This window comes from Gavialis gangeticus, unplaced genomic scaffold (genome assembly GCF_001723915.1).
Source record: "Gavialis gangeticus isolate Ggan-Ray unplaced genomic scaffold, GavGan_comp1, whole genome shotgun sequence".
In the NCBI taxonomy this organism is placed as follows: Eukaryota; Metazoa; Chordata; order Crocodylia; family Gavialidae; genus Gavialis; species Gavialis gangeticus.
The window spans coordinates 26,148,665-26,160,371 of record NW_017728998.1 but is presented as its reverse complement, the minus strand read 5'-3'; positions in this window follow the sequence as shown (position 1 = coordinate 26,160,371).

Genomic DNA, 11,707 nt, shown 5'->3' with positions numbered 1-11,707 from the left:
GTCCGGTGCGCACTTCACGGCTGCCTACGACGGTCTTGTCATCAGACCCTGGGGTAGTCCAAGGGAAGTCCCATCTGGGTCGCCAGAATTGTTGCATAAATTGCTAATTTTGTCCCCTGAAGGCTAGTCCAATTCACCTCAAGAAGAGAGTCACACTTTCAGGCTGGGTCCAACTCTATTTTATTGCTTGCAAGCAGGCCGACAGAGGAGCTTGTTGCTCAGATCAGTGTCGACCCTAAACAAAGAGCACGCGCGGCTTTTCATAGTTTCATATGAAACTATGAAAGAGCACACGCGGCTTTTATTGAGCTAGCATTTTTTTCAGTTGACGTGTTACATTTTGATTGGTCATTACAAAACAAAACCTGAGCAACCTATAAGACATGCGTAGTGGGCTATCCTGTACCCTGTGGGTGGAAAATTACAGAATGCAGGGGTTGACACTAAAACAAGGAACAAAGAAACATAGAGAAAAGTATCTATTTTTGCTACTATCTCAGCATGTGGCTGTCGTCACTGCTTCATCGCAATGCTACAAGCAGCGGGACAAGCAGTCCAGTGCCAACATGTCTCACATCTTGTATCATCATGTCATCCTAACCAAAGCATGACAACGTTTCGCCATGTTTTCAGAATTCTGCTTTTGAGTCTATTGACTCTTTCCCCCGAGCGTTATATCACCCTTATGTTACCCAAGTATCACAGGCCACAAGCTTGCTTTAAGTAAACTTATGTAGGTGTGTGTTTGAGGGATCAGGCCTATGAGTATGCAAGCAGACAGCTACATCATTACAAATAAGGTAGAAAATATAACACAAGGAGCAGGAAAATGAACATTTTTTTATTTACAGGATTGCAATTATAACACACTTTATTACAGAATAATAAAGTAGCCATTAATCAGTTTTACACTGTTGTTGTTATAGCATATATATAATGCATACCAATGACTCAATATTTACGTTCAATATATATACAGGCAACCCCCGCTTAGTGCTCTTAATTGGTTCCTGAAAAACCAAGCATTAAGTGAAACCGAAAGTATTTGATGACCTGGTAACGCATCATTTCATCTCTTTAATCCAAGTGGGTATGGTTCTCTGATGGTCTCAGCTGCTTGAAATCCCTCTCTTCCCCTGGAAATGAACAGGGTTGGGTTGAAAGTGACTGCATTGCCTTTCTTTCCTGGATGGGAAATGGCTCAGCCAGCAGAGTCATCTTAAGAAGGGGTCTTTTGTGTGGGGAATTCTGAATGGGATCATTCTGAGGACTTTTCACTCTGCAGCCATGCTGGTCATTTCCCTCTTTGTCTCAAAAAGTTACTAGTTCTCGTTTTCTTCTCTCAGGGCACCTCTGATCCCCAGCATCTAGGAAGAACTAGGTTATGCCCAGCCCTCCTCTCCGGCCAGAGCCTCCGATCTGGCCTTTTTATCTACTTCTACCCTGTGCTTTCTACAAAAGGAGGGATGGCATATGCTCAGCAACATAGAATCAATGAGTTTTGGGCTGTCCATTTGCAGTTTCCAACAGGATTATCACCTACTACTTCCAGCTGCTACCTTATCTTTAGTCTTCTCTATGTCATACTCTCTACATGTAAAAGGAACAGGGGGTTAATATAAACAAAATATATGAGCATTTTTTTTAGTAGGATCAAAAGATCCCATGTAGATTCTTTCCTTTCATCATTCAGTCACATTTTAAACCATTTTCCAAAGACTGTCATGACCATAAAACTAAAGTGCCAACTAAATATTTCAGGGTTTGGAGGGATTTTTTTTCCCAATTTTAAATAAGTCATTTTGTTTTGGGTGAACAGTTTATCCCAAACTGGGTCGTTGGGTTTTGTTTGTTTGTTTTTACTGTTGTTTTTTATTTGTAATTAGTTAATATTTCACCAAGAAAACATTTTTTTTCATTCATAGTTGACCCCAAACCACAATTCGGCCCTACATTAAAAAAATCAATTATTGACACAATTGATGTATTTCTACTACAGTAAGCTTTTAGGCACAAACCACTTTTTAAGTAAGTAGTTAGATTAAACTTTCATACACCTTGTATTGCATATTTGGAAAAGGGCCAATGCATGACAAATTTGAGAGGCATCAAGGTTCTTCATTTGATCACAAAGCAGTTGATATTCTGCAAAGTCTACCAGAGAAATTTTTCATGTTATTTTTTCAGTATCCTCAGTAGAAAGAAGACAATTGGAAGATCCTAAAGAAACTAGTTGTACATTATCTTGCTTAAAGAGCACTTGCAGTATAAGTTCGTTCTACTGAACAAGCTGATAATTCATGAATAAATGGAGAGACTGACAGCAAATTTAATAATGTACTTTGTTTGCAGCAGAGTCTGATCCTAACATACACAAGTGACTGAGAAAGAATTGAGACAAATTCACAAGTCCATTTATTCAAAATGAGATAATGGTAATAGTGGCTCTTAAAATAATTACAGGAATTTCTAGAAAGTAGTATGCAATTATAGTAGATGAAACAACAGAATTTTCTAAAAAATAACAAGTGATTTTATGCCTATGATATGTAAGTGAAGAGTTAATTGGATTGTACAGAGTAGCTTGTACATCAGCAGAACTATATCAATAACAAAAGACAAAATAATAAAAGGCTGCTAAATCTGAGAATCAACAGCTAGTGTCTATGAGAGGTAGTATGATGGTACCACAAACAAGAAAGGCTTAATGTCAGGTGTAATACAATATTGCTACAGGAGGAACCACAACTTAGATACATATGCATTGCTACAGGCATGTTTTCTATTGTACAATATTAAAAATACTGTCCTAAGTGATACCTTTGAAACTGTTTCCAGAATCAGATAACTATTGAAAAGGGCACCCAAACAAGCTGCTGTATTTTAGGATATATATTATGTAGCTATAAGTACATCACTAAGCAGCTGAGTCCCCTGTCCAAAATCTTAAGACTTTCTATGCAGAATTCAGTGGCTTCCATTTCAGAAAATTCTTGCACTACATTGTCCTCTTTCAGAAATATTGCTGTAGTCAGTTTAGAAAAAGCTGAGTTCACTTAACCAAAGTGAATGTCAGCATGGGTGAAGCTAATAAAAATATATTTGGTGATAAGACAAACTGATAATGTAGCAAGCCTAGTTCAGTACACAGTGGGCGCGTTTACATGTGACACTGAACTGCTGTAGCAATGTGCTACAGTGATGTAGTGTTGGCGGTCACAAACCATGACGCCACAGCTATGTCCCTGTGGCAACGCACTCCCTCATAGCACATTGCTATGGCCATGCAGCAATTAAAAATAACCATGTGGGATACACACAGCATAGTACAGGCTGTTACAGTGCTGTCATTTAGTACTTCCAAAAAGAAGTACTAAATAATGGCGCAGTAACAAAGGCACCATAGGGGCACTGTAGACGTGCCCTGTGTTGCTCTAAAATATGGCTTTGGTTTAGTATTAGATAACCACTGTTCAACTGGTATATGATTTTCCTTGTACGCAGGGACAAAAGTGATGAATTAAAGCTAGCAGATATGGCAGTAGAATTCATTTTGAGAAACTCGTGGCAAGGATGTTTTTGGAACATATTGTTTCATAAGTCATTCTTTTTACTTGCCTTTTAAAAAGGAATGCTTTATGAGAAGTTTGTTCATTGTTAAAAAAGCAAACCAACTGATCTTCTGTTTCACACCCAGTATCCCCCTTATTTGTTATTCAGACATAGGTATCTTGCTGTACCCTTGCTTGGAGTCGTCTACACCCATGGTCAAACTGATAGTTAGGTCACTTGACTGAGAGTCCGGAGAATTGATATGCATTCCTAGGTCTGCCATGGACTTTTTGCACGATCCTGGACAGGTCATGTCTTATCTCTCAGGCTGTTTCTCCTCTTCCTTTTTGCCTGTCTTGCCTATTTATATCCTTAGCTTTTCAGAACTGCCTCTCAGTGGGTGCATCTACACAGGACATTTACTGTGGATTTGACCAATTAGCTCTGCAGTAAAACATCACCATCATCATCTACATGTGCAGTGCTATTAGGAGAGTAAACTAATTAGCTCTGCCATAGTACTGCCAAACACAACAGAAGCTGTATCCTATGACAGAGTTATTTACTCCACCTCAATGCACGTGTAGATGCTGATGGGGCTGGCTGGGGCACAAGGGTGCTTCATGCTGCCTGATGGCTATCCTCCACGCTGAAGCACACTTGTGCCCCAGCCAGCCCTTCCACAGCACGTTGAGCTGGGTCAGAGCAGCCCCAGGCTGACAAGCTGACTCTTAGGACCACTGCCAGCAGGGGCTGCTTCGCCCTGGATCAACATGCTGCAGTCCTTGGTGGATGTGCAAACATGGTGCCTGGGAGCAATACATTCCCGTGCAAACCGAGTTTATTCAGCCACATTGATTGCACATGTAGACATACCCACTGTGTGTTTGTACAGTGTATGTGGTACTACAGAGCCCTGCTGTTGCTTTTAGGCATTATTGTAACACAAAAATATAAATATAAAAACAGAAAAGCTGAAGGAAAAACATGTTGTTTAAAAAGGAATAAAGAAGCCCATAATATGACTTTAAAAAAAAAATCACAATTTTCTACATTTAAAATAGTTTTGCAGAGATTATTTTAATTGTCTTCTATATTAGTGTGGCTTCCCCATCCTAAGACAAGTTAAATGGGGTAAGGATACTCCTGCTCCAAAATCTTTTGCATTCATCTTCCTCTTGGTGCAATCCTATATCCTAGTAGCCTTGAGGCCTATTACAATTACCAAATCCCATTTCTGGATCCCACTGTGAAATGATATTACTGTCTGTCTTTTATTTTTCATAAAGACCAATTCAGTAACTCATGCAGTAACACAATATAGGGGGGATGACCTGCCTTGAGGTAACTGTGGGGTTGGGGTTCACTACCCCATTTTCTCAGTATTTTTGTTCCATATAGTATATCTTTAATAAGAATTATTCTGTTGATCCTGTGGGGAAAAGAAATACAAAAACTGAAAATAATACAACATGAAAATATTTCATAATACAACATGAGAATATTTCAAAGAAGGGCTGAAAGGACAGTTTAAATACTAATGGGTAGTCCCCAGCTCCGTTGCAGGTGCAGGATCAGCCCAACAAACCCTAATGAACCAAACAGAGATTAGAGGATTAATAGTTTTGTCATGACTGATCTTTCTTATGATGCAATATAATGTAGGGGTGATCTCAAAGTACCATGTATAACCATTAGTTGAAAAGCCTGCTATGAAGTTTTTTGAGCAAAATTATATCTTTTCTTCTGTTTTGTGTAATATATGGGTTTTCCTTCAGTCCCTGTTTTTATTTAAGACAATCTACTTAATTTTTGCCTTTTTTTCCACTCATGTCAGTTGCAAAACGAAAAAAAAATGATGATTTTTCAATTCATTGGAATTTTGTGAATCATAAATTTAACATCTTGTTTCGAAAATGTGAAGCGTCTTTTACAACATCCTCATCATTTTTATTGCTGCACTTCTATGAACATTCTCCAGTTTCCACCACTTCAGTCTCTTATCTCATCATCAGCATGTTCTGTCTGGAATGCAGACTCCCGTGGAAGTTAAATAGTTCCCCAGAAACTCATTCTCATCATCAGTGATTAGCAGGGTGGAGGAACACAGCAGCTGTAGTTATAGCCAGAAACATATTCTCTTTCATTCTGGGACCACAAGCTAGTCCTGCAACGCAGGCTCAACTGAAAACATTTGAGGCCAGTTTCCACTGCACCAGATTTAACTGAATGTCATAGAAGAGTGGAGAATAAAGTACTTATACTGACTCCTTTTGATCCTAGGCAATAAACCAAGCTCTTTAGGATGGTTCCTGTTAGGAGCAAAAATTGTTGATGGAGTTGGGTATCTTTGATGCAGTTTTGTTCATTTACAAGGAACGTACAATGCTGCATGGAGGAATTAAATGGGAGGAGATTATGTCTTTCCTCACAGAGCTGTGCCTCTTTCAACTAGCACTCAGCCCAAAAGCTCTTTTTCTTGGCTTTTCTTAGGGCCTCAAACAGTACTTACCTAGGTTTTACCTGGTGCTTCCTCTCTATCTATTGTTGCGGTGCTGCTTCATTTTATCCTCAAAGACTACACATCTTTGTCAAACATTACCTAGAGAATCCTCCCATGCTGCTCAGATTCCTGAAAGGACTTTGAATGGTGACGCTGTAATAGGAAGCCAATTCTTCGTCCCCGTTACGGGTTCAAACACGGCAAGAGCCGTGCTCATAAATAGCCCCCAGTCCCGAGACCCAAGCTGGGACGTGGTACTTTTTGGAGACTTAACACAAGTCAGCTGTCGGTTGGTAGTGGTGGGGAACCTTGGGAACAACTAGAAAACCATTATTTTGTGGGGAACGACTCCTGGCTGTTCCTGGCGGTCATAATGGTTGACGAGGAATGAACCCAGAAGTAGCTGGAGATTGAAAGTGAGAAGCTGCCTGGCTATGATAGCATATGACAGAGGGAGCTGAAGGTATTTGGGTCACAGTGAGAACCAACCTGCTTAAGGGCAAGGGAACAGAGACTCATTTTCCCCAGAGAGGGGAGAAGTAGCATCATCCTAAGCAGGGGTTCTCAAGGTTTTTATGCCACAGCCCGGCAAACCGTGGCTGGAATTTCTGGCTGGCGGACAGGTAAGGATACCCCCACCCCCTGGGTGGAGGGGGGGCCAAACCCTACACTGCTGTGGGCCCTGCAGAAGGAGCCATGGCTTCTCTGCCTGGCTCTGGGGGGCTATAGTTTGCTGGTCTGTGGCCACTTCTGATCCAGCAGCCAACCATGCTGTGGACCTGCAGCCAACCCGCCGCTGCCCAGCACCAAGGATTGAGAACCCCTGATCTAAGGGCTAGGAGTGGTGCACACCTGTGTGGAGCCACAGGATCAGGCAGAGTAGCAAGCTGACGAAACCACTGAGTGAAAGGTTTGAAAGGCCAAAGACTATTGGCAAACTGGGACAAGTCAGTGAGACACGGTGGTTGAAAGATTCTGGTCCGCTGTCAGGACGAGACTGCTATACGAGGCCCTGATTCAGGAAGGGGAGGATCCTAACCTGTTCTGGGTAAAACTGTTTACAAACTTTGATGAGACTGCCCAGAGAAGGGTGGAGGTGAGAAGGAAGTTACTTTAACAGGAGGTTGACTGCAGGGTCACCCTTACTGGACTGAGCAAAGTGAGCGGGAGAGACTATGGAGTACTTGGACCAGACACCTGGGGACATACTGAAGCCATTGCCCTGAAGATTAAGAGTAAAAGCTTCTGACTACATTAACAGGGGTGGCGAGGACAGGGTGAAGGGAAGGTTGGAGCCCTGCAGAGAGGATCCATCAGGGGTGCAAAACCACGTCCTCATTATCTGATTATCAACCATCAGCTTTATGTTTTCTTTCCATCAAGGCATGGTGGATGACTGTGAGGAAGCAGGCTGCACTTCAGATCCTAAAGACATGAGTAAGACCCCTACATGTCTACAGACACATTTGGTTTTTATTCATAGTTGTAACATAAAAGGGTTTAATAATTTCTATTTTCTTAAATGAAAATGGAAATTTCACCCACTAGCTTTAATGCTGTTTCCCCCTAGCCTACAATATACAGGTTTCTCCCTAACCTACAATATACATTTTTACCAAAATGGGCCCTTTACCACAGAATACATTTTTAAAAATCTTGACTTAAACAATACAAAGTTTATGGGTCTGATCCACTCATTTTATACCTAAGATGTATCTTAAATACCAAGATATTTCTTACTTCTAACTGAGATGATACTGGGGCTCTGTGCCAGCAACTCTGATAAGAAAAACAAAAATACATCATAGTTTGCTTTAACCATTTTAGTAGTTGTGAGTGTTTTATTTTTTTTTTTAAATTAAATATAACCTAAGGAAGATTAAGAAACAGACTTGACTTACCAGAAAGCCTTAAAATAATAGTTTGCATGGTACCATGGAGCTTTTCAGATGAGTGCATGTTACCTCATTTTAGAAAAGTCTGGTTTCAAATAAAAGGCATAAAAGCCATAATTAAGCCAAAAATGCTAGGGGGGTGGGTTTCTATTTATTTAAATATATAAGAAGAAAAAGTTGTTATTTTACCCTTCTGACCTACCTAATATGAAACTCCTGAAAATATAATAGTATTAAATAAAACACACAATATCAAGAAATTTAAAAGAATCTATTCTTCTATCCTTCAGCTACAACCCTTCAGTCAATATTTCCCTCCACACAGATCCTTCAACAGATTCAGATTAAGTCAGATTGAGGGATGGAGGCTATCAGCATATTCCAAAGGTAAGGATGAATAGTGCCACATCAGCCTCTGTTCAATAAGGAGGTTGTACATACTCCAAGTGTTTCAGCATTATAATATAGAGATAAAAGCAGTTGCCTAAGTAAGCATGTCTCCAGACATTGTAAGTTAGTTCAAGATCTCATACTTGAAACTCTTGCCCAGTTCTCAGAAGGTTGTTTCCTTTGGTCAAGTCTTCTAGCTTCATAGTGGGTGGGTCCATACAAGACACTTTACTATATGCAGTAATTTGCTCTACCATAATAAGCACCATCAGTGTAGACCTTTACTGCGCAGTAATTTGTTCTATTCAGCAGTTAATTTGCTACTTGTGAATGCAAGTAGCAAATAAACTGCTGAGTACTTACTGCTCAGTAAGGAAGGCATGTGTAGTCAGCTGACCAGGAACAGATTTGCACCCAGTCAGCTGGGCAGCAGCGGGTAGGAGATTGCTCCCTGCCCCCAGGAGCTTGCTGCTGCTACAGCAGGCTCTGCCACCAGAGTGTGGGCAGGGAGCTCCTTGCCCCTGCTCTCTAATTGCAGAATCCCCACCCAGTTGGGGACTCACTGCTAGCTGTCCCACAAGTGAATTGGGGTAGTGGGGCTGGGACCTTCCCCTTTCCTGCAGCTCTTTCCAAGCCCCCTTGCCTCTATCAGGGAGCTGGGGCCAGGAGCTCTCTGCTGTTGGGACAAGGGGGACATTGTCCCTGTCTAAGCTCCGAGGTGCAGAGAGCAATCTTCCAGCCGCCACCAGGAGACTGCTGTCTCCTGGCCCTGTGCTCACTACCAGCCCCTGGACTAGCACTGGGGGGAGCCTGGAGCTACCTCTGGCTGCTGTAGGGGGCTGGTGTAGGGCCAGAGAGGACCAGAGCAGACTGCTTCCAGGAGCAGCAAATCTGTTCCCAAATGGGTGCATGTGTAGATGCCTGCCCAAGATGCGTTTACTCCAGAGTAAATTATGCTGGAGTAAACCCATCCAGCAGCATTTGTACATGTAGCTGTGCCTGGGATCCACAAGATCATTTAAGTTTAACTTATTCTAAGAACTGTCCTGGGACTTGGAGAGGGATCATAAATAGCTCATAGAAATTTCAGAAGAAAAGATTTAAGGAATTAGGGAAGATCTATTGTGCAAATAATGATGAAAACAATAAAATACATTTCTGCATTTTACTTTTATTTATTTCAATTTATAGATCTGCCTCAAATTCTTGACCTATCTTAGTATCTAAAATTAAAAAATCAGGTACAAAATGCCGAACAGATACATTAATTACAGAACTTGAACTTAATCCCAGCCAGTTCAGGCTCTTGACATTTTGCAAAATTCAAGTTAGACTAGGGACAGAGATGCTAACAAGACATTTAATCTGAGCAACTTTCTAAAATACAAGCTTCCTTTACCCCTCTGCTCATCAGCCAAACAGACAACCCAATTTATCCATTCCTATGAAAGCTTACCATTTACTCTAAAATTGCCAATGTTGCCATTAATAAATGATTTTTGGATTGTTTATTAATAGATAACTCCCATTGTGCAGTGTGAAATGATTCCAGTGTAAAGCTCAATTCTAATGAGTTATTCCCAATGCTGAATTTAGACCATATTCCAATATGCATTATTTCCCAATGACACTACTCATATTAATACAGTTCCTGATATCCATAAGTCTTTAGAGAATTAGACTTCTAGTCTGAAAATCTGTCAAGTTTCTGGTAATGTTATTGATTTTTTTTTCTTATCTATAGTTGAACTATGGTATTATGCAGTTTGAATTCTCAGAGACTAATTCATATACATCATTTTGCAAATCAAACTGATCTGTAGCCTATAAGATTTACAAACTACAAATACTATATATTTACTCCTCTTCCTCAAAAGTAATGACAACTGGGAGAAAGTCAAATATCCCTTGTATGTAATCTTTATTTAAAAAATATTTATTTGAAAAAAAACCGCTTGATTCTATTCTCTTGAGTGTTTCAATAATATTTATTTCTAAAATCTTATTCTTACAGATTTCATTTGTAATGGTTGACCTGAAACATATAATAAAATCATAAAACATTGATATCTTTGTTTATACGGTGTCTGAATTAAGCCTTTACTGTAAACAGAAAGCTCCAATAATTAAATAGTATATCTCACCGGCAGGTGTACTGATTAATAAATTATTTGATTACTAGGTATGATAATAAGTGTGCCTCCAATCAATACAGCTTCTAAAAGCTCCAAATTAGAAATTGCATAATACGATTTAAATGAAATGCACTGGGATTTGGTAGTTTTAATTACAAGGAATGATTAATTGATAATTCAAATAATATTGATTTACAAGTTATTTAATTCCTAGCAATTTGATTTGTCACATTTAAACTCAGATAATTAATGATTTTCCCAATTAATGTTAAAACTGGAATACTGAAATATGGAGTGGATGTATTTAGGATTAGAATACCATAGTTTTGGGGAAGAGAGGCCTTGTGTGATCTACAGATTTTATGAATCAACTTAAAGTAATGAACATGGGTAGTGACACTTCATTGCTGATATTTGGATTACTTTTGTAACACTTGTGACTGACTCAAAGATGGAGGCGGAATAAACAATACTTAAGCCAGGGACAGAATTTTAAAGAAATGCATGTTTGTAATTTGAGTGTACGTGTCTCACAAAAAGTATGACTAACAATAAGTAGATGCAGCTTGATGAGAACCACAGAATGCTGTTTCTCTAGGTTAGCAGACAATTATTATGCATAGCTCTGTGAAGATCTAAGCAAATTAGTCTTTATCTGGTATGAAGAAGCTATATTGGGATCAATATATCAGTGATGTGGGCTAGGATCACTACAGGTGTTTTGGAGTTTAGTTCAATCAAACTGATGACATGGGTAATGGCCTGCACAAGTGGTGGTGTTCAGTTACCTCAAAGTGCTGGCAGCTTTGTGAATGTTGGTGCCTCTCATCTAGTTCAACTGTGTTCAGCAGAGCACACAAGTTGGGGTAAAGATAGATTTGTAATATCTTTGTTGCTGCTTGATCCTGTGGGGTGAGTTACTAATATATTAAACCAGTGTCCTCCAGGAGTTGCTGATGCTGGCATCAAGCTATAAGTCTGTATCTTTCTATGCTATTATTCAACTGATGTTGGCTAAGAGAGGTAGCTGAGATTTTCTGGAGGATATAAGGCTTAAGATATAACAAAAGTTTCATAGTTTCATAGTTTCTAGGGCCGGAAGGGACCTGAGCAGATCATCTAGTCCGACCCCCTGCCATGGCAGGAAGAGCACTGGGGTCAAATGACCCCAATAAGGTGGTCATCCAACCTCCTCTTAAAAACCCCCAGGGTGGGAGCCTGCACCACCTCAC